We start from the raw sequence: 22,581 nt of genomic DNA, 5'->3' as shown, positions 1-22,581 counted from the left end.
GCTTGGCAGGAAATCTACTTTCTGTCAGGCTTTCCAGGAGCAGCAAGGGCCTCAGAAGGCCTGAGGGAGTGGAAATGGGCTGGTCCTGAGACAGAAGGGACAGGCCTTCCTGGTCAGGATTGAGGCGCCCAGGAAGAGCTGAAGCTGGACGAACTTAAGAGACGAGCCATCCGGGAGAAGGTACTGGAGCCCTTCCATGCAAAGCTGAGAGGGGAGCTCAAGGCAGGGTGGAGGCATGATTGGAGCCCACAGCAGGAGAGCCATGGGCCCTGGGACAGGAAGCTTCTCTGCTTCTCTCTGGTATCTACATGGGTCATGGGCTGATACTCTTAAGAGTCCCTAGTTATGTAGTAAGTCCTCAAGTCAAGCAAAATGAGATGTTCCCTGATACATTTACTCCCAACACTTAATCCCAATGATTTCTACGATACATAGACTATATTTGTGCCAATAAGCCTACAGTAACTTAGTTTGCAGGTAAAAATCCCTATTTGTGTACACATAACTTCTTTTAGAGCATATGTTTGATTATACATTTGAAATCAGAGTTATGGGCCAATTATGAGAAACGGAAAAAATAAACACTTCTTTTATTTTTTCAGACAGGGTCTCACTCTGTCACCCAGGCTAGAGTGTACCGGTGTGTCCGGAATTGGTGGGTTCTTGGTCTCACTGACTTCAAGAATGAAGCGGCGGACCCTCGCGGTGAGTGTTACAGCTCTTAAGGTGGCGCGTCTGGAGTTTGTTCCTTCTGATGTTCGGATGTGTTCGGAGTTTCTTCCTTCTGGTGGGTTCGTGGTCTCGCTGGCTCAGGAGTGAGGCTGCAGACCTTCGTGGTGAGTGTTACAGCTCTTAAGGTGGCACGTCTGGAGTTGTTCGTTCCTCCCGGTGGGCTCTTGGTCTTGCTGGCTTCAGGAGTGAAGCTGCAGACCTTCGCAGTGAGTGTTACAGCTCATAAAAGCAGTGTGGACCCATAGAGTGAGCAGTAGCAAGATTTATTGCAAAGCGCGAAAAGAACAAAGCTTCCATAGTGTGGAAGGGGACCCCAGCAGGTTGCCACTGCTGGTTCGGGCAGCCTGGTTTTATTCTCTTATCTGGCCCCACCCACGTCCTGCTGATTGGTAGAGCCGAGTGGTCTGTTTTGACAGAGTGCTGATTGCTGCGTTTACAATCCCTGAGCTAGACATAAAGGTTCTCCACGTCCCCATCAGATCAGTTAGATACAGAGTATGGACACAAAGGTTCTCCAAGGCCCCACCAGAGCAGCTAGATACAGTGTGGATTGGTGCATTCACAAACCTGGAGCTAGACACAGGGTGCTGATTGGTGTGTTTACAATCCCTGAGGTAGACATAAAGGTTCTCCACATCCCCACCAGACTCAGGAGCCCGGCTGGCTTCACCCAGTGGATCCTGCACCGGGGCTGCAGATGGAGCTGCCTGCCAGTCCCACGCCGTGCGCTCGTACTCCTCAGTCTTTGGGTGGTCGATGGGACTGGGCGCCATGGAGCAGGGGTGGCACTCGTCGGGGAGGCTCCGGCGGCAAAGGAGTCCACGGAGGCGGGGGAAGGCTCAGGCATGGCGGGCTGCAGGTCCCGAGCCCTGCCATGCTGGAAGGCAGCTAAGGCCTGGCAAGAAATCAAGCGCAGTGCCAGTGGGCTGGCACTGCTGGGGGACACAGTACACCCTCCGCAGCCGCTGGCCCGGGTGCTAAGCCCCTCACTGCCCGGGGCCGGCAGGGCCAGCCGGCTGCTCCGAGTGCAGGGCCCGCCAAGCCCACGCCCACCCGGAACTCCAGCTGGCCCGCAAGTGCCTTGCGCAGCACCGGTTCCCACTCGCGCCTCTCCCTCCACACCTCCCTGAGAGCTGAGGGAGCCGGCTCCCGCCTTGGCCAGCCCAGAAAAGGGCTCCCACAGTGCAGCGGTGAGCTGAAGGGCTCCTCAAGTGCCGCCAAAGTGGGAGCCCAGGCACAGGAGGCACCAAGAGCGAGCGAGGGCTGTGAGGACTGCCAGCACGCTGTCACCTCTCAGTGGTGTGATCATAGCTCACTGCAGTCTTGACCTCCTGGGCTCAAGCAATCCTCCTATGTAGCTAGGACTACAGGTACACACCACCATACCTGGCTAATTTTGAAAATTTTTTGTAGAGATGGGGTCTTGCTGTGTTGCCAGGCTGGTCTTGAACTCCCAGCCTCAAGCAATCCTCTTGCCTTGGCCTCCTAAAGTGCTGGGATTATAGGCATGAGCCACCATGCCTAGCTTGCTTTTCTTTCTTGATAAAGGCTATCATGCCTTGGAATTCACTTTGTTGGTTTAAGAAGTAAACAGTATGATAGGTGAAAAGAGCTAACTTGTTCTGTGAACAGTAGGCATTGTCTTAGGTGTTGGGAGCAACGGGAATTAAAAGGTGGTAACTTAAAAGATTTAGGAGATCTTCGAAATCTAAATCATTAGTTTCAAAGATGAAGATGTGATTTCCAGTGTGGTCAAGTGATTTGCTCAGGTAGAGCAGCGTGTGGAACCCGAGCCTTCAACTGTGGTCCATTGTTTTACTACTGTTTATATTCCAGGCCGTATTGGGCACCGAGTAAATTGTGTCTACACACCAGGACTTCCGCTGCCAAAGCCACAGACTCAGAAATGGTAGATGAGGAGATGCAGGAGAGGTCATCAAGGCCTCCGGTCATACTTTTACAGACAAGGCAAAGTGGTTTGGAGAAGGGAGGGAAGGGGAAGAAACCACTATCAGGTAAAGCAACTAAGAACAGAACTAGTGTCAACAGGAAGTTGCAACAAAGTACTGTAGGAAGGAACCACATTCAGGAATTGCAGGAGGGTTTAGGAAGAAACAGCATCACTTGGAAGGACCCTGAAGAAAGGAAGGGATAAAAAAGTCAGATGGGGAAGCAAGGGAAGGGACAAGAGCTCAGAATGCCATAGAAACGCTTGAGATGTTTGTGGCCTGGTTCCTTGTCGTAGATAAAGCCAAAAGATTACCTGGGGCCAGGGCATGGGGCTGTTGTATGTCAGGCTCAAGGTGTGTCACAGTGTGTCACTGATGTGATTGGACAGGTGAGTGCTATGATCAAGCCCATGTTTTAGGAGGATTCATCTAGAAGCAACAGATAGGATGGATACACGCAGAGCAAGAATGGAGTTTGATTCTTGCCGTAGTAAAGGGAAGTGTTAATGAGGACCTGAACTGGGGCAGTGGCAATTATGACCTTTGGGACACACAAGCTGGAAGTGAAGCTGGGTCCGGTCAGGGGACATGATGAGTTTGGTTTTGGACCTAGTGCATTTGAGATGCTGACAGGCCGTCCCCATGGGAATGTCCAGCTGGCAGCAGGGAAAATGAGCCTGATGGTAGGAGCACTGGGTTAGAGAATAGATCCTGAGGAGCTCCTGTGTTTAAGGCCAGAGGAAGGGGAGGGATGAGGGAAGCAGACAGAAAAGGACGCATCCCACGTGTGAGGGCTCACTGAAATACAGCATTACAGAAGCCAAGGAATCAAAGAATTTCAAGGAGAAGGAGGAGCAGTAGCAGTGTCACCTGCTGCAGCAAGGCCAGGGCTCATGATCCCTGGGGCCTGGGGACATGGTTGGTGTCAGCCATACAGGCAGTGTGTGCAGAATAACTCAGAACCTAGGCATTGAAGCAAAAGAGAAATTTAAGCTTAGGCCAAGGGAGTAGTATAGTTGAGGGAAGGATTTTAAATATATATATATATATATACATACATACATATATATATATATATATATACATACATACACATATATATATATATATATTTTTTTTTTCTTCTTTTTCTTTGTTTTGATACGGAGACTAGCTCTGTCACCCAGGCTGGAGTGCAGTGGTGCAATGTCGGCCCACTGGAACATCTACCTCCCAGGCTTAAGCAATTTTCCTGCCTCAGCCTCCCAAGTAGTTGAGATTACAGGTATGCACCATCACGCCCACTTACTTTTTTTGTATTTTTTGTAGAGATGGGGTTTCACCATGTTAGCCAGGCTGGTCTCGAACTCCTGACCTCAAGTGGTCCACCTGCCTTGGCCTCTCAAAGTGCTGGGATTACAGGCATGAGCCACCACACCTGGCCCTTTAAAAATACGTTTATTCATTGATTCGTAGACATTAGTGATGGAAAGACATAGGCCTGCCAGTGAGGGATAAGGAGAGAGTGCAGAGACTGAAGATGTGAGCTGGCTGTGTCCGTGGAAATGGTTCAAGGACGGTTGGAGAAGGTGGAATGAACAAAAAGCCTTGGCTCAGGAGAGGCCCACTTTTCCTTCAGAGACAAGATGGAAGCTGCTGGTAAAGCTACAGAGGAAGTTAGAAGAAAAAAGATGTTGGCCAGGTGCAGTAATCCCAGCCTGTAATCCCAGCACTTTGGGAGGCCGAGGTGCGCAGATCACTTGAGTCCAGGAGTTTGAGACCAGCCTGGGTGACATGGCAAAACCCAGTTATACAAAAATTGGCCAGGCGCGGTGGTGTGCGTCTGTGAGTCCCAGCTACTGGGGAGACTGAGGGTGAGTCTGGAGGCAGAGGCTGCAGTGAGCCGAGATTGTGCCACTGCACTCAAGCCTGGGTGACAGAATGAGACCTTGTCTTAATAAAAATAAAATAAAAAAGAAAAAGGATGTTGTTTCATGGGTGCAGAATTTCAGTTTGAAATGATGAAAAAGTGGCCGGGCGCAGTGGCTCACACCTGTAATCCCAGTACTTTGGGAAGCCGAGGCGGGTGGATCACTTGAGGTCAGGAGTTCAAGACCAGCCTGGCCAACGTGGTGAAACCCCATCTCTACTAAAAATACAAAAATTAGCCGAGCGTGGTGGTGGGCGCCTGTAGTCCTGGCTACTCGGGAGGCTGAGGCAGGAGAATAACCCGGGAGGTGGAGGTTGCAGTAAGCTGAGATCGTGCCATTGCACTCCAGCCTGGGTGACTAGAGCGAAACTCTGTCTCAAAAAAAAAAAATGATGAAAAGCTCTGGAATTGGACAGTGGTGGTGGTTATACACAATGTAAATGTCCTCAACGACACTGAAACATACACTTAAAGTGGTTCAAATGGCAAATGTTATGATATGTATATTTTAACACAATAAAGAGAGAGAGAGAGAGAAAGAAAGGTTGACCTTAATTTTTCGGTCAAGTAGAGGGTGAGGGTGAGGGCTGAGAGGTGGGCCCTTTGTGCATGAAGATTCAGCAAGGAGAGCTTTTGAGCACCGGTATCAGGGAATCCATAGCAAGCCCGGGAGAAGTGGGGGCCAGAATGGGCCAGTCGCAGGGTGGAGATAAGTGAGCCTCCTTTCTTGGTAAATCCTAATCCTGTCATGACCCTTCTTTACTTAAATCTCTTCAATGGCTTCTCATTTTTCTGAGGATAAAATTCTAGCTTCTTACCAATACCTCTCAGGCCAGGCAAAAGCAGAGCCTGCTCTGCCCTCCCACCCTGTCCCACACCACTGTTCCCCAAAAGTCCTTGCTTCGGCCACATGGGCCTTTGCGGGCCTTCAAACATGTCAGGTGCATTCCCCCGCCAGGGCTTTTGCAGATGCTGCTGCCTCTCATCCTTCAGGCTTCAGCGTGAACGCCCCTCCTGAGCAGCGCCTCCTCAGCCCACTGCTGTTGCAATGGCCTCCCTCTTCCCATCCTCCTTCATCCCAGCATTGGTCCACGTCCTTCACAGCCCTGGTCACGTCGTGCAATGGTGTATGTATCTGTGTGCCGTCTGTTCAGTGGCTGTCCCTCTACTAGTCTGTAAATGTGATGGATGTAGGGACCTCTGGGTCTGTCCTGACTCTATCTCCAGTGCCCAATAAAGCTTTACAAAACTTGGTAAATATTGGTTGAATGAATGAATGGACCAATCATCTTGACTTTTCACAACAATGTCCAGCAGTGCAGGCACAGGAGAAAAGAAAGCAGACGGTGGTGATAACACCGGACCAGGACTGACAGTGGGGAGGGTAAGGAATTACCGCTGTGAGGAAGAACCCTGCCGATGAATGACCCATTCTGAAGCCCAGGTTGGAAAGGGCAGTAATTGCAGCCAGGAAGAGGGAGATGGGCTGGATGAGAGAGGTCATCTCTACAGGTGAAGGAATAGATATTCGTCATGTCCAGGTTTGTAATGAAGTGTTTCAGTATGCGAGAATGTGTATGAGAAGTTGTGGGGGGAACTCTCTGGATTCAAATGAAATGGATTTATGAACCCACTAGGACCTTGAATAGACTGACTGAGACAAAAGTACCCAATCAAAGAAGAGATGCAAATATGCATGTTTATTTCATATTTATGCTCTTCATAGCAAATTGAGGGTTGTCAGGCCAAGGAGCCCATTAGATTCCTGCTCCAATTTACTCTGGGCCCAATATGGCCTGGAACATCAACAGTAGTAAAGGCAACTATTGAGCACTTGCTCTGAATCAGTGCTTGCATTTCACACATTAGCTCATTTAATCCTCACAATAGCCCTCTAAGGTAAGTAATTTTCTGAAGATCAGAAAGCCAGCAAAGTGGTGGAGCCCCCATTAAACCCAGGCCTCTCTGCCTGCAGACACTGGGCTTTTCCCATTCAGCTAGATTGTTACCAAGCATATGAGCCTTCACGTTCATAGTCACTGCTATTAAGGAGATTACAATCCTAAAGCAATTGCAGAGGGGATTGAAATTGAAGGTAAACTCTTACGAGGTTTACAGAACACGTATCTTCTACGTGCTCATATGAGACAAATAGTTCACCCAGCACACAACATTTATTACCAAATTACTTGAATTGGGGCCTAAAATCTTTCCTTTTGCTAAGGAGTCTTTAAAAATATCTTACCTCGAAATGGATCTTAGAGTAATTCCTTGATTACTTGATTGGAAAACCTGCATGAAAGTGCCACACACGGAGTCCCATTTACAGCCATTTTTTCTCCCTTTTTCGAGCACCAAATGCTATCTTTGGCATTCTGCAGATTGGACATAAGGTGTTGCCTTCGGGGCCATAAAACGAGAGTGACAATTTTCTGCTCCACTTAATGCTATACCCAATTTTAGTTTCCTGTTTGTAAAAAAAAGACAAAAAAATTATTAGGACCTGTAGTATAGGGAGCAGACTTTGGGTGGGGTTTTGTTGAAATTTCTGCTTGGTAGCTTAGAAGGAAAAAGGCAGATCAAAGTGAAGTAATGTGAGGAAATGTAAATATGAGGGTTGGTGGTGGTGGTGACCCTGGGGGAAGTGGCTTGGAGAGGATGATGAAATGCCATTCCATCTGACAGCAGATTTCCAAACAGAAGTGTATTTTCACCACTGGCTCACATGTACATAGTCAATGGAATGGATTATTTTTGCAAAAGTGAGTTCAGAAAATCTGCTTTGATAATATTCATTCAATCTGCTTTGCTTTCCTGTTGATGTCAATATTTTCCAGCATAGGCAAGTGCTCATAAGACACACAGAGGGTGCAGTCCTAGGCAGGAAGCCTTCAAAATCACTTTCCTTTGTACAAGGCAGAGACACTTCCATTTGGGATCTGCTAGACTAGTTTTGAATCCTGCCAATAATAATCATGGCCCCAAAAGAAATCAACTGGAACTTCAAGAGATTTCTGCCCCCTTTCCCAACTCTTGCTGAACCGGTTAGTAAATGGTCTTATAAGCAATAAAGATATTAATATGCTTAAGGGTTGAATGGAGAATTGCTGTTGCATGGCAGAAGGAGTGTTGATGTTATGACTCCCCGATTTATTTTTTCTTATTTTCATTTACATCTGTACTGCTCTTGAAGTGGCAGCAACATACATTCAACAGATTAATGTCAAGAATACAAGGCCAGGCACGGTGGCTCATAACTGTAATCCCAGCACTTGGGGAGGCTGGGGCAGGTGGATTGCTTGAGCTCACGAGTTCAAGAACAGCCTGGGCAACATGGCGAAACCCAGTCTCTATGAAAAAAAAAAAAAAATAGCTGGGTGTGGTGGTGCATACCTGTGGTCCCAGTTACTCAGGAGGCTGAGGTGGGAGTATCACTTGAGCCCACAAGGCGGAGGCTACAATGAGCTGAGATTGTGCCACTGCATGAATAGAAAAGAATACAGTAGATTGGTTTAAATGGATCCTTCTCGTCTTAATCAGATCATAGCTGTGTGGGAAAGAAATTAAGCTATTAATAACACAAGAATTTGGACAAGACTTACCTAGAGGGGAGTGACTGAAAAACAAGACATTTTGCTTTTGCTTTTAGTCATAAATAATGCAGATTTCTGTGTGTTACTGTGAGACCCTCACACCTCCCTCTAAGCATAAAGCTGACCGTAAACAACCTGTGGGAAGCCGCTTGTGGTTTCGATGGATACCCACACTCTTCTATCCGTGATTTTAAAATACAAAGATGTATTAGTTTGCTAAGGCTGCTGTCATAAAATACCACAAACTGGGTGGCTTCAGCAACAGAAATGTATTGTCTCACAGTTCTGGAGGCTGGAAGTCTGAGATCAAAGTGTTATGGGATCTGTTCCTTTCAGGGCCGGTGAGGGCGAATGTGTTCCAGGCCTCTCCCCTGGCTTCTGGTGGTTTGTTGCCCATCGTTGGTGTTCCTTGGCTGGTAGAGGCATCAGCCGGATCCCTGCCTTCATCCTCACAAGATGATCTCCCTGTGTGCCTGAGACTGTATCCAAATTTCCCCTTTGTATAAGGACAGCAGTCAGATTGGACTACTGCCCTCCCTAATGACCTCATTCTAACTTGATTACCTCCACACCAACTCTGTCTCTAAATAAAGTCACAATTGGGATGGGAGACACAATTCAAGCCATAACAAAAGAGTTGGCCTCTTGCTTTAGGAGCTGATGAGCTAGTTTATAGATTGTATAGGCTCTTAATTTCTCCTTTGTCCTTTTTTTTTTTTTTTTTTTTTTGCTGCATAGTTTTGTGTAACAAAAGTTGGATAAAGAAAAGGGGAAAGACGAAGTTGAAGCCACGGTCTCTCACACTGTTGCACTGAGCTTTGGTATCAGGCTGGGGGTCAAAATGCGGCTTTTAGTTCTTGGTGTGTGCAGATGGCCTCTTGTCACAGTCGTAGATACACAGTGGTGGCTGCATTAAGTCTAGAATGCCAGACCTAATTACAAATGACAGTGATGAAGTCAGGATTGTAATCCAATTTAAAATGGGGACCCACAATATACAATATATCCCAGTGATGCTCACTGCTGTGCGAGTCAATCATTTGACAGCTTCATCCAGTGTGCGGCCACGGCTGGTATTGCTTTAGGCTGTAAGGGTGTGAAGATGGAGACCTCGGGGGGCCCCCACTCCATGGGGCAAGGCTGGGGCATCCCTGCCCGGAGGCCCAGGGCCCAGGACAGTGCTGACGTACTGTCTGTGCTTGCTATAGATTGTGGCGCATTGAGCACATAGGGACAGAGCTGACTGGCTTCCTATTAACCAACATTCTTGCTCACGGGCCAGAAGGTGGTGCGGCTCTTATAGAAACTCACCCCACACATCCCCACACCATTTTTCCTTCTCACCCGTTCTCAAGACCTCACCCATGTGAGACATGTCTACTTTGCTCCATCTTCCCATCTCAGTAACTTATTTTAAGAGAAATCATTTTAACAGCTTTCTCCTAGGGAAATTATTCTGAAATTTCGAGCAACAGCGTTTTTCCAGAACATTCTAAGACTCAGCAGTAACTTTTTAAGGGGGAAGACGTTTAAAAAAGAAAATTCATTTTACTAACTGCCACACTGCATAGCTTTTCTAAGGCTGTGGTTAGGTTTACGGGAGAGAGGCACCAGAGTGGATTACAACACAGGGCTGACCTTTTACCACCCGGCTGAAGCTTGAAAAACAAAACCAAATCCCATCTTACTAACCATACCTGCGTCTTTTCTGGGAAATACCCCAGAATACAAGTTTGTTTGTTTTTTAAGATGGTTTTCCTTCCCTGAGAGAACAATCCTGAAACTTAAGTCAATAAAGTTCTCATGCTACGTAAGCATTTTGCTTCCTCGGGTCAGACTTGAGGCCTTTTTCCCCCTTTCTTATCGAACATGCATCAAGTGCCTTAGATCACGGTGCATCCTAGGCAGGTTATGCAATTTTAATCTCATAAATGTGAAAATAAAAGACATAATCAGAGCGAAAACAGGACATTTTATTTTTAAACCAAAGGAAGCCAAAATAGCAACAGAGAAGAAAGGAAATTAATTAGGACCATCTCTGGGGCCAAGGTGCATTTGCCCTAGTTCTTTTTTTACTTTTCCCACTGTTTTTCTTCCTCCCCATTCCACAGCATTCAGCATCTTCTATCTTGTCTCCCTTGGTGTAGCTCTAGTGTTCTAATTCTATCCCATCTTCTTCCACTGAAATAATGAAATTTTAAAGACAAAATTAAGCGAATGTCTTTGCAGCAATGTACTTCCCCCTCTCGAGAATAAAAGGGGGCTTTGGAGATAAGGCAATGCTTAACCCAGTGAACGAATTGCTTACTGATGGGGTCGGGTCAGGTGGGGCCAGGGTGGCAGAGGTGACTCTGCCTGCTGATATTGGCCATGTTAAGAATAATAGCTAATATGTACTCAACATCTATTACCTGGCTTATATGTTAGCTTGTTTCTATTTTATAACAGCCCTGAAATGTAAAATGGTTTTATTTTACAAGAGAAGAACTTGATGGTAAAACGGAATTAAGTTCGTTGGCAACATTGTTAGAGTTGGAAAGGGAACCCAGGTCTTTTTGACCCAAACATTCATCATCACCATATAGCTAGTAATGATGGGAGGAGAACCAAGACAACAGGGCGGCAGAGGTCACTTAGTGCACTTGAAACAGACTTATCTAAGATTCAGAATGTGGACGTGTCAGGGAAAGTCATTATGTTCCAGTGTTTCCCATTCTCCTTTAGCCATGGGTCAGGGTGAATTTAGACATGACTACAGACGAGGCCTGGGAAAAGGTGAAAACCTCAAATGTATCCGTGCAATGGAATATTATTCAGCCTTCAAAAAGAAGACCTTGCCATATGTAATAATGAGTGAATCTGGAGGGTTTTATGCTCAGTGAAATAAGCCAGTTACAGAATGATAAACACTGTGGCTAGGTGCATTGGCTCACGCCTGTAATCCCAGCACTTTGGGAGGCCAAGGTGGGTGGATCCCAAGGTCAGGAGTTCAAGACCAGCCTGACCAACATGGTGAAGCCCCGTCTCTAATAAAAATACAAAAATTAGCTGGGTGTGGTGGCATGTGCCTGTAATCCCAGCTACTCAGGAAGCTGAGGCAGGAGAATTGCTTGAACCTGGGAGGTGGAGGTTGCAGTGAGCCGAGATCACACCACTGCACTCCAGCCTGGGCAACAGAGTGAGACTCTATCTTAAAAAAAAAAAAAAAAGAAAAGAAAAGAAAAAAGGAAGATAAACACTGCATATTCCACCTCTGTGATGTACCTAAAATAGCCACACTCACAGAAGCAGAGAGTAGAATGGTGGTTGCCAAAGCCTGGGGGGAAGATTGAGATAGGGAGTTGTGAACCAATGGGAGTAAAGTTTCAGTTATGCAAAATTAGTAAGTTCTGGAGGTCTACAGTACGACATAGCACCTATAGTTAACAATCCTGTATCGTACACTTGAAAATCCGTTAAGAGAGTAGATCTTAAGTATTCTTACCACAATAAAATAATAACACAAACCCTCAAATGTGCATGAATATTCCCCAGCAATGAGATGGGGTTTAGGAGGCAGGCAATGGTGGAGAAAACCAATGATTAGTTAGAGCCGGGGTGAGGGATTAGTGGGCAGAGTGTCAGAGAGTGACACAGGGCATGGAGGGGATTAGAGAGAGAGAGTAGCCAGAGGGATCTAGAGTTCCATGCAGGGAGAAAACAAGGGCATTAATGAAGTAACTTGTCTTCTCGCGACTCTCAGCCTCTCCCTCTTGCTGGTTGCCTCCCACTGACAGCGTGTCTTGTACCTTAGGCTGTCATGCCTGCTTCCAAGAAGGATAAAGAAAGGTGCCAGCTATGTTTGTCCCCTTCTATCAGGCAAACACTATCAATGACACCCCTAGCATACTTGTGCTTAGGTCTTATTGGCCAGAACTATGACTCATGGCCACCCAAGGCTAAAAAGGAGGCTAGGAAAACAAGTCAATCAACTGGGATTATACCTACAAGGAAGGAGAGCCGGGGGAGCCAGCAGCTATGTCTGCTGCTACTGTTGTCCTTATTCACATATTTGTGTCAACAACTCACCAGATTGCTTTTTACCTGAGACCATCAATGCTATAAGGAAGGAATTTATGGCCCGGCCGGTGGCTCACGCCCATAATCCCAGCACTCTGGGAGGCTAAGGCGGATGGATCAGGAGATAGAGATCATCCTGGCTAACACGGTGAAACCCTGTCTCTACTAAAAATACAAAAAATTAGCCGGGTGTGGTGCCATGCACCTGTAGTCCCAGCTACTCTGGAGGCTGAGGCAGGAGAATCACTTCAACCCGGGAGGCGGAGGTTGCAGTGAGCCGAGATCACGCCACTGCACTCCAGCCTGGGCGAGAGAGTGAGACTCCATCTTCAAAAAAAAAAAAAAAAAAAGAAAGGAATTTATACAGGACGAAGACAGACCCAATGATGTGAGCAATGGGAAGGAGACTTTTGATTTATGGTGTACTTGAAAACAGGTTTACGAAGAGTTTCAAGTGCAGATTGTTGTGTAGACAGAAAATAGCCAAGCCATTGGTGGACCCGAGGTGGATGTAGGAGCAGGTGAAGAGAGCAGGATGCAATGGCAGTAATGATGAACCCAATTTATTCTGTAATTTTCCCGGGATCAACAACTTCTTTGCTGTACTAGTTGCTAAAAATCTCCAATGCCTTTTTTTGCCATGCAAACTGAACTTCACAGATGCTTACTGTAAAAAAGTACACCCAGTGACCTTCTCCAAGAGGGTAAGAAAGATGCTAACAACCTGCAGCACTACTGAGGCTGCAGGTGAAGGGATCTAGGGTGTAGGTCACTGATGCTTCTTGGAATCAGCCTGGCCATACCCTGAGCTGTTTGGCCGCAGAGGGGTGAGCCATGGTGACACCCTAGAAGCAGCCCGAACTGGGCTGTAGGCTATTAGTGCCAATCTTGAATTCTTTACCAAGAGCAAGGCCAATCATGAATTAGTTCAGCAGAAGAGCCAAAAGGAGGGAGATCATGAATTATTCCATTTAAATTCTTTTCTCTCATTTTTTTCCTGGTTAATTTTCCTTTAATTTCATTTTGGAAGTTCCTTTGGCTGTGAAAGCTTGGGTTTTCCCTGCTGTGAGGTCAGGGCACTAGGCTTTGGAGGGATCATTTACATTCTTGGTCTCTTGATGGACAGAGCTGCTGTCTGCTCATAAAGGCAGACAATGACTCTGTGGACGCCGCAATGGGCAACAGCTCTTTCTGTGACTTGCCAAAGGTCATTTATCGAGCTAGGAAGGAACCACCATCTTTGGGATTTCAGTTGATCTTGTAGCCACAGGAGGCCCACAGGAGGGTTTTTTCCCTTCAGTCTAACTTGTGTCACTTCCAATCAAATATTTGGCATCGAATCACTGGAAGATGATTTTTAAAACTTGCCTTATTTAAAGAGATTCAATTGATTTATCAGGTTAATGCTGTAACTCAAATTCCCAACGTGCAAATAAGAGTGATTTATGAAAACACTATCTTCTAAAATTATAACTCCTGAAGATGGGTATATTTTTCTTCTTTGGTGTCGAATCACTCCAGACAAGCTCTGATTGCATTAACTATACATTACCCACTGAAAGGCAAACTCTCTTCAAGGCTAGATTTTTGTACTTTCTTACTACAACTAAAAACATTTCTTTAAAAATCAAGTAAAATATTTGTATTTACAGAAAGTCAGATAATGGAAATTGTTCTACTTATTTTAGAATTTTGATATTCTAGTGAGATTAATATGTTAAAACCATTTAGTTTTTTTTCAATGGCCAAAATATATTTATCAGGTGCCTATGCTAGAGTACTATATTAGGCATTATACAAAACAAACAAAACAAAACAAAATAAAACAAAAAAAACCATGATTTTCTTGGAAGTAGTTTTCAATTTAGGGAATAAATTAGTATTTTTTTCAAGTCCATAAAATTCATTTCAAAGTGATTTGAAAATTAATTGGCTGGTACGGTGGGTCAGGCCTGTAATCCCAGCAATTTGGGAGGCCAAGGCGGGCAGATCACCTAAGGTCAGGAGGAGTTCAAGACCAGCCTGGCCAAAATGGTGAAACCCCGTCTCTACTAAAAATACAAAAATTAGCTGGGCGTGGTGGTGGGCGCCTGTAATCCCAGCTGCTCAGGAGGCTGAGGCAGAAGAATAGCTTGTACCCAGGAGGTAGAGATTGCAGTGAGCCAAGATTGTGCTGTTACGCTCCAGCCTGGGCAACGGGAGCGAAACTCTGTCTCAAAAAAAAAAAAAAAGAGAGAGAAAATAAAAGAAGATTAATATCACTGACTGTTTTTAGGTTCATCTTTCCCTCCTCTGTCGTCTCACAGATATTAGTAAGAACCGCTGTTACACTGCGTGCCACACTGAATTTCAACTATCCCTCTATCTGCTTTGTCTTCTCTCCCAGCCAGTAAGCTGCTAAATGATTTTGGATGAATAAATAAACATCTAGGAATGGGAATGAGAGCAAAATTGAACAAATAGTAATGAATTAGAGTAATCCTTTAAAAGGTGGAAATTATTGGAACAGATATGCAGTTTAAATAAGTTGCAGACTAAGATAGCAGCATAAAACATACAGGAATATGGCCGGGCACGGTGGCTCAAGCCTGTAATCCCAGCACTTTGGGAGGCCGAGGTGGGCTGATCACGAGGTCAGGAGATCGAGACCATCTTGGCTAACACGGTGAAACCCTGTCTCTACTAAAAATACAAAAAATTAGCCAGGTGTGGTGCGCACACCTGTAGTCCCAGCTACTCGGGAGGCTGAGGCAGGAGAATGGCGGGAACCCAGGAGATGGAGCTTGCAGTGAGCCGAGATCACACCACTGCCCTCCAGCCTGGGCGACAGAGCGAGACTCCGTATCAAAAAAAAAAAAAACAAAAAAACCCAGGAATATTTGCATCTTTTCCCCCCAAACTTAGTTAGGTTGCTTTTATTGGTGGAGGGTAACAAGAGTGGACATAAATGCTTCATTTTTGGACCATCAGAATTTTTTTTTCCATTCAACTCGGAGAGATCCCACTCTCGTTCACATCAGTATCATCTCTAGTGGGTCCTGTTGCGATAGCCTCGTGGTGGGATATTCCTGACTGCTATGGTCTAAATGTTTGTGACCTCCAAAATTCGTATGTCGAAATCCTAGCTCCCCAAGGTGATGGTATTAGGAGATGGGTATTTTAGGAGGTGATTAGATCATGAAGGCGGAGACATCATGAATAAGATTAGTGCCCTTATAAAAGGGATCCCTGAGATCCCTCTCACCCCTTCCACCAAGTGAGGACACGGCAAGAGGTTGCTGTCTATGGGCCAGAAAGCGGGCCCTCCGCAGACACTGAATCTGCCTTAATGTTGGACTTCCAGCCTCCAGAAGTGTGAGAGGCAAATTTCTGTTGTCTGTAAGCTGTCTAGTCTATGGTATCCTGTTATAGCAGCCCTAGCCGACTAAGACACTCACCCCTCCACTCAATCACTTTCCAGGTTATAGGCCTTATTAATGCCACCCTCCACTAAAGACCACCCAATGCCTCATCATCACTGTAAAAGAAAAGAAAGCCAACATCTCAGTATGACCCCCTGCCAGGCTTCCCGACACTAATTGCCCATCTATCACCAAGTCAACCATGTAGGCTTCTTGCAGACCTTGGGCTTTGCCATGCTGTCTCACGCCTCCATGTGGACGACCCTTTTCTCTTTGTAACCCCATCCCCAGCCTTCCAAACTCAGCTCAAAGGGTAAGTCCCTGGAGAATCTTCCCTTCTCTTTCTCTCTTCCTTTCTGGATGAATTTATCTGCTTCTATTATAACCTCTCCTACTCCACTGGTGTTATTTTGCTTACATAATTGTCCCCGGTGTGCTGGCCGGAACTGGGTCCAGTTCATCTCTGTGTGTCTGGGGATCCAGATGGTGTGCGTTACATTATCCATGCTTACTTCATATCTATGGGGATGAGTGAGTAAAGGAATAAACGTAGACTTCAATGGAGAGAGAGGATTGCAGGACATTTTTGAATGGTAGCGATGAGAGGTGTAGAGTGGTCTTGAATTCCAAAGTGTATGTGAACCTAAGTTCCAAATACTGTCATTATTTTTAGTGAAGCCCCCTTTCTGGTCCTGGAGCAGTGGTTCACTAAGTGGCAACTTAGTCCGTTTTCACACTGCTGATAAAGACATACCCGAGACTGGGTAATTTATAAAGAAAAAGAAGTTTAACGGACTCACGGTTCCACATGGCTGGGAAGGCCTCACAATCACAGCAGAGGGCAAAAGGTACGTCTTTCATGGCTGCAGGCGAGAGAGAATGAGAACCAAGCAAAAGGGGTTTCCCCTCATAAAATCATTACGTCTCATGAGCCTTATTCACTACCAAGAGGACAGTATAGGGGAAACCACCCCCATGATTCAATTATCACCCACCGGGTCCCTCCCACACCACGTGGGAATTATGGAAGCTATAATTCAAGATGAGATTTGGGTGAGGACACAGCCAAACCGTATCAGTGAACTCCCCAGACCAGCAGTGTCAGCATCATCTGGGAATTTATCAGAAATGCAGATTCTCAGGCTCCACTGTAAACCCACTGAGGCAGAAACACTGGGGGTGGACCAGCAATCCGTTTGAACAAGCCCTCCAGGTGATTCCAAAGCAGCTCCAATCTGAGAACCATGGCCTTCAGCAGTAAGAAAGTCAGGCCGGGCATGGTGGCTCACACCTGTAACCCCAGCACTTTGGGAGGCTGAGGTGGGTGGATCACCTGAGATCAGGAGTTCAAGACCAGCCTGACCAACATGGTGAAAACCTGTCTCTACTAAAAATACAAAATTAGCTGGGCCTGGTGGCACATGACTGTAATCCCAGCTACTCGGGAGGCTGATGGAGGAGAATTGCTTGAACACAGGAGGTGGAGGTTGCAGTGAGCCGAGATTGTGCCATTGCACTCCAGCCTGGGCAACAAGAGCAAAACCCTGTCTCAAGAAAAAAAAAAAAAGAAAAGAAAAGAAATAAGAAAGTCAGGATTTCATAATATGCTTGTGTCCTGGCTTGAATTCAGTGCAGATTAATAAGTTTCCACTGGCTTACCTGCTTGAGGAAAACTGCTAGTGACTACCTTTCATGTACTAAGTTCCTAAGACACCCCATTCAGGTCTACTCTCCTTTCTTACCCTGGGTTTCCCACACTCCTCTGCTTCAAATGGCAGAACAGAGAGTTCTAGAGGATAAGATCTAGAGGTTTGATTAACGTGAAAAAAGATAGCTGGAATGAAAAAAAAAAAGCCTGTTTATGTTGGAACAAGTCTACTAGCCTCTGGGTTTGTCCTGCTTTATTGAGGAGAAGGAAGGAGACAGCAGCAAGTAATTGACAGATCACGGCCTGTGTTAGAATCCTACCTCCAGTTAGAAGCCGGCAGACTCCTTAGCTTTCCTGGGCCCTACTTCAGCAAATGTGGAAGGGGAATAATACTAACCACCCATGGGGGTATCGTGAGGATCAAATGGGACACCCCCTTATGCGGGAGCTCAACAAACGCTGACCCCTTCCCTTCCCCTACCACTCGATAAAAGGCCTGGACTGGGCCAGATTCACAAGGAGATTTAAGGGCAGAGCTGAATCCATCTTTTTTGTGACGCTCTGAGGCTCGGTTCAGCAAGTTTTGGTGATAGAAGCACCCTGATAGGGTTGCAAGATAAAATACAGGGCATCCAGTTAAGTTTAAATTTCAGATAAACAATGAATAATGTTGTAGTATAAGTGTGTCCTGTGCAATATTTGGGACATACTTATGCAAAAATATTATTCCTTGTTTATCTGAATTTCAAAGTCAAGTCAATTGGGTGTCCTGCGTTTTTATTTGCTAAATCTGGCAACCTTGGGGTAAAAGCAGGTTCCATGGCATGACTTTTCTCCCCCCTCCCTAATATTTTAATAAAGACCATTTCTGACTGGGTGCGGTGGCTCACACCTGTAATCCCAACACTTTGGGAGGCCGAGGCAGGTGGATCACCTGAGGTCAGGAGTTCAAGACCAGCCTGGCTAACATGGTGAAACCCCATTTCTACTAAAATTACAAAAAATTAGCGGGGCGTGGTGGTGCACCCCTGTAATCCCAGCTACTTGGGAGGCTGGGCAGGAGAATCGCTTGAACCCAGGTGGTGGAGGTTTCAGTGAGCCAAGATCGTACCATTGCACTCCAGCCTGGGTGACACAGCGAAACTCTATCTCAAAAAAAAATTCTGAGCATAACATGCTGGTCACACCTCATGGGGAAACCTAGCACCAAAGGCCACTGGGTGATGTGGAGTTGGAGGAGAGTCCCATCAAATTGTCTTGGAAATGTGGGAGGAGGAAAGGAAGGAGGGCTGAGGGCTGATGATGATGGTTCATGTCTCAGACTCTTGCCTCCACCAGCAGAAAGACAGGAAGCCACCTCTTTTCCTAGCTCCCCGCTCCAGGCACCTCTGGAGCTACAGTTATGGTCATCTCCCTCCCCATTCCTGTGGACTTGCAGCACAGCTCAAAGTCAGATCAGATATTTAAAGCAATAAGCATTCTTTTTAGGATTTCATGACGCTATTTTTATTTCCCAAAGTGGTATCATTCTGATACAGAGACTTCACTAAATCTAGCAATTGAGTTGGAACTTAAAATATTTGCTTATTTTCACTCCTTTGAAAATGATTATCAGTTGAATTATTTAAACTAGAAAGAGATGAGGGAGTTAGAAGGGAGGGCTGCCTGCCCCAGGCAGAGCCAGGGGAGAGTGCTAAATGTGGTTATCAAGAGATCAAAGAACCAAGGAGAGACTCCTTTGATCTGATGCTTGTCAGAGTTGCAGTTAGATCTTTGAGACGCTGCACTTGGCCTCCCCTACCTTCTTCAGTATTTCTTCTTTCTTCAAGGACACCTGGGAGTGCTAGACCAAGGCAGGCCCCAGAAAAAGCCGGTGTGGCTATGGGAGATCTAAGTGTGCCCTAGGACACGAGAAGCATAATCTTTCTCGGAGAAAAGCCCTTTTATAAATGCATTTGCTTTTTTTTTTTTTTTTTTTTTCTGAGATGAAGTCTCGCTCTTGTCGCCTAGCCTGGAGTGCAATGGTGCACTCTCGGCTCACTCCAACCTCTGCCTTCTGGGTGCAAGCGATTCTCCTGCCTCAGCCTCCGAGTAGCTGGGATTACAGGCGTGTGCCAGCACACCCGGCTAATTTTTTGTAGTTTGTAGAGAGGAGATTTTGCCATGTTGGCCAGGCTGATCTTGAACTCTCAACCTCAGGTGATCTGCCCCCTTCAGCCTCCCAAAGTGCTGGGATTACAGGCGCCCTCCACCACGCCCAGCTAATTTTTGTATTTTTAATAAGAGATGGGGTTTCACCATGTTGGCCAGGCTGGTCTTGAACTCCTGGCCTCAGGTAATCCACCCACTTTGGCCTCCTAAAGTGCTGGGAATACAGGCATGAGCCACTGCACCCCGCCGCAGTTGCTTATTTTTAAGGCCGGGGGGAAAAGTGAATGGGGCTCCTCACCCCCACACCCGTTATACCTGCAAATGCCTGTTCCAGTGTGTGAGCTGATAGGAATCACACTGTGCTTCCAATGCTTTCCCTTTGATACAAAGAGGAAAGGTACCCAATTGGCTGGGACTAACTTTGGGGTTGTCTGGATTTTCCAAAGGTTGAGAGTGGGAAACCCAGGTGAGGTCTGTCAAATCTAAGCAAAGTCAGCTTCACATCCAAGCCAAATTCTACCCCTACTGATTTCTGTGACTTTTTTTGCTAAACAATGCAAGACAACGCAATCAAACATAGAGGTCTTCTCTGCCTTCTTGTTACCCTGAAAAGCAGCTCGTGGGGGCCTTTAAGATGTTATTTACGGCAATCTCCTAAGCAGCCTCAGTCTTATTCTGATGATTTTTTTACACGACTTATACCAGTCCAAAGAATTCAAGAATAATGGGTATATTTCTGCAGCTGAGCCAAACATTTCTTCTCCATCAGTCTGTGCATAACACAGAAGGTCTTGTGGTTTTAATATTTGTTTCCCTAACAGACAAGATTCGGTATATGTGTTTCCTAATCCCGAGCTATTGAAATATTGATTCTCATCCTGACCTGGCCTCCTGGGAACAGAGCCAGCATATCTGCATCTCTGGGCTCTGAATTTAGGCTATTGCCCTGCTGGCCTAGCCTGTGAACGCGAGGATGAGATTAGATTTGCTTGGGGGTGGGAACTGTAAATCCCAGGGAAATAGCTGTCTGGCCTCATTTCTATTTGACAGAATAGGGCAGCCATTCCCCACATTTTTGGCCAGTGTTATCATGTGTTTACCTTAATATCCTTCTTGCTTCTTTCTTCCTATTTGATTTTAATGTATACAGGCTGTCCAGTGAAAAGAAGAAAAGAAATCCTAGCTAAAGATTCATTTGAACTTCTGAATAGGATTGTCCGAAGGATGTAAAATATTTTACAAGGAATTCCAGAAAGATAAATAACTCACACCATGCCGAAAATGTTACCTGACATGAAAAAATATTAGAGGCCTTTCCATTGCTTTAGTGACCTTTGAATGGAGATGAAAGATGGTTTGGATCCATGCTATCACAACCTGGTGCTGGACATAGTATCTGATAGGTTGTAATTCCATCCCATTTGAAGATGAGGGGTGGGGAATACGTGTGACTGTTTATCATACATCCATTCAACCTCTTCAGACCATGATAATATTTAGGAAAAAGAACACAGGTGAACCCCAAGGAGATGAATACACCTTTTTATAACATGCTTAATATCTTCTAAATATTGCTTAGAATATTTAGAATATTGCTTTTCTTCATCCCATTTCTTCCACCATTTTCCCAGTTTGGGCTACCACAATAGTCCCCTAGATCAGGATGATAACCTCCTAATTGGCCTTTGTCCCATATTTATCTTCCATCCTGTGGCCAAACTGAGGTCTTGAAAGTGCCTACCTGTGTACAATCCCCTAGCGTTCCCTATTACCCTCAGTCCCATGTTTCTTATCTAACATATATGGTCATCCATGATCTGACCCACCTCCCTTTGCAGACTTGGTTTCCTTCTAATCCCTTCTTGAACTTCACCTTCTAGAAACACTGAAATGCTGTTTTCCCTGTTTGCCTTTGCTCATGAAGTTCATTTTTCTTGGAGGTCCATTTCTTTCTCTTTTCCTTGGCTTTCCTTCTCTGTGACTGGATATCACCTCCAGGAGTCTTCCACAATGGCCCCCTCTCCTGAAATTAATGGCCTTTCTTTTGCACTTTCCTAGCAGTACCTGTGTTTGGTTCCATCACTGCCCTAACCACAATTACTGATCCCTTGGCCCATCTATCTCCTTGATGACATTGTAAATTCCTTGAGAGTACATACATGCCTTTTCCATATTTGTAATCACAGTGACTGTGACTCACTCAGTGCATAATGCAGAGTATTTTGAACTAAATTCAGGAGAAGATTCTGCAAGTAGAAACAGGAATAATAAAGTCAAAAAGAAATGGGCATTGTTAACATTCTGATTTTGGTAACAACCCTCTAAGGAAAAATTATCATCTCCATTTTATCAATGAGGAAACTCAGAATCACAGTGATTAAGAGTTTGGCTAGGAGTCACAGAAAGCAAATGAAAGAACCCCAACTTGACTGTGAGCACCTCCAGGAAACGATCAATAAGGATCAATAAATATTTGTTGAATTGAACCAGTTGCTAGAATATCAGCAAGCTTTGCTCTGAGTAGGTTCATCATCAAATCACATGTAGGAAGAGGCTCTCTAAAACCCATCTAATTTGTCCTCTTGTTTGTATAGGGTTATCTTAATAGTACCAGTTTGACATAGTAAAAATTAGTTAATAGTATCTTGGATTTAAAAAAGTTATTTATTAGTCCACTCAGCACTCAGCAAGTATTTATTGAATACTTACTATATACCAGGCACTGTGTGTAGAAGAATGTGATTTAAAGCAAGAAAGCCTGCCCTAATGAAGCTTGTATGGCAAATAATCTGCCTAGAAAAATTCCTCTAATAATGTAGAATGTATTAACCCTTGACTCACCAGTGAATGAGATATTTTATCAACTGGACTCATGTAAATCATGCACACTGGTGGCACAAATAGCTAAAGCCAGAAGCATTTATGAACCACCAAAGAGTTCCTGGATCTTTTGGGTTTGTTAGTTGCAACAGAAAGGACTGTAAGCATAAAAGGAAATTATTGAAACTATATTAGTTGGCTCAGAGAACCACTAGGACAGCTGGAGGAGCAGCCTAGGGAATTGGGCAGAAACAAAGGGATGCAATGCCTCCGATCCTTGGCTAACATTCCTCTGGAGAGTAGGCAGTGAGGACACTGC

At 45.4% G+C, this 22,581-nt stretch overlaps 1 long non-coding RNA gene across 1 annotated transcript in view; it reads right to left on the bottom strand.

Moving 5' to 3' along the window:
- Positions 1 to 10,135: 10,135 nt before the first annotated feature.
- LOC129472969 (uncharacterized) overlaps positions 10,136 to 22,581 on the bottom strand; it is a 38,523-nt gene continuing 26,077 nt past the window's right edge. Inside the window, exons 4-5 of the long non-coding RNA XR_008654160.2 lie at positions 16,444 to 16,506; positions 10,136 to 10,364 (exon numbers count right to left, since the gene is read on the bottom strand). This is a non-coding gene — a long non-coding RNA (uncharacterized lncRNA). The remainder of the gene's footprint in view (positions 10,365 to 16,443; positions 16,507 to 22,581) is intronic.

The sequence above is a fragment of the Symphalangus syndactylus genome, chromosome 23, assembly GCF_028878055.3.
Source record: "Symphalangus syndactylus isolate Jambi chromosome 23, NHGRI_mSymSyn1-v2.1_pri, whole genome shotgun sequence".
Classification (NCBI taxonomy): Eukaryota; Metazoa; Chordata; class Mammalia; order Primates; family Hylobatidae; genus Symphalangus; species Symphalangus syndactylus.
The sequence above is the reverse complement of the archived record's forward strand: the minus strand, read 5'-3'. Positions and strand labels throughout refer to the sequence as shown.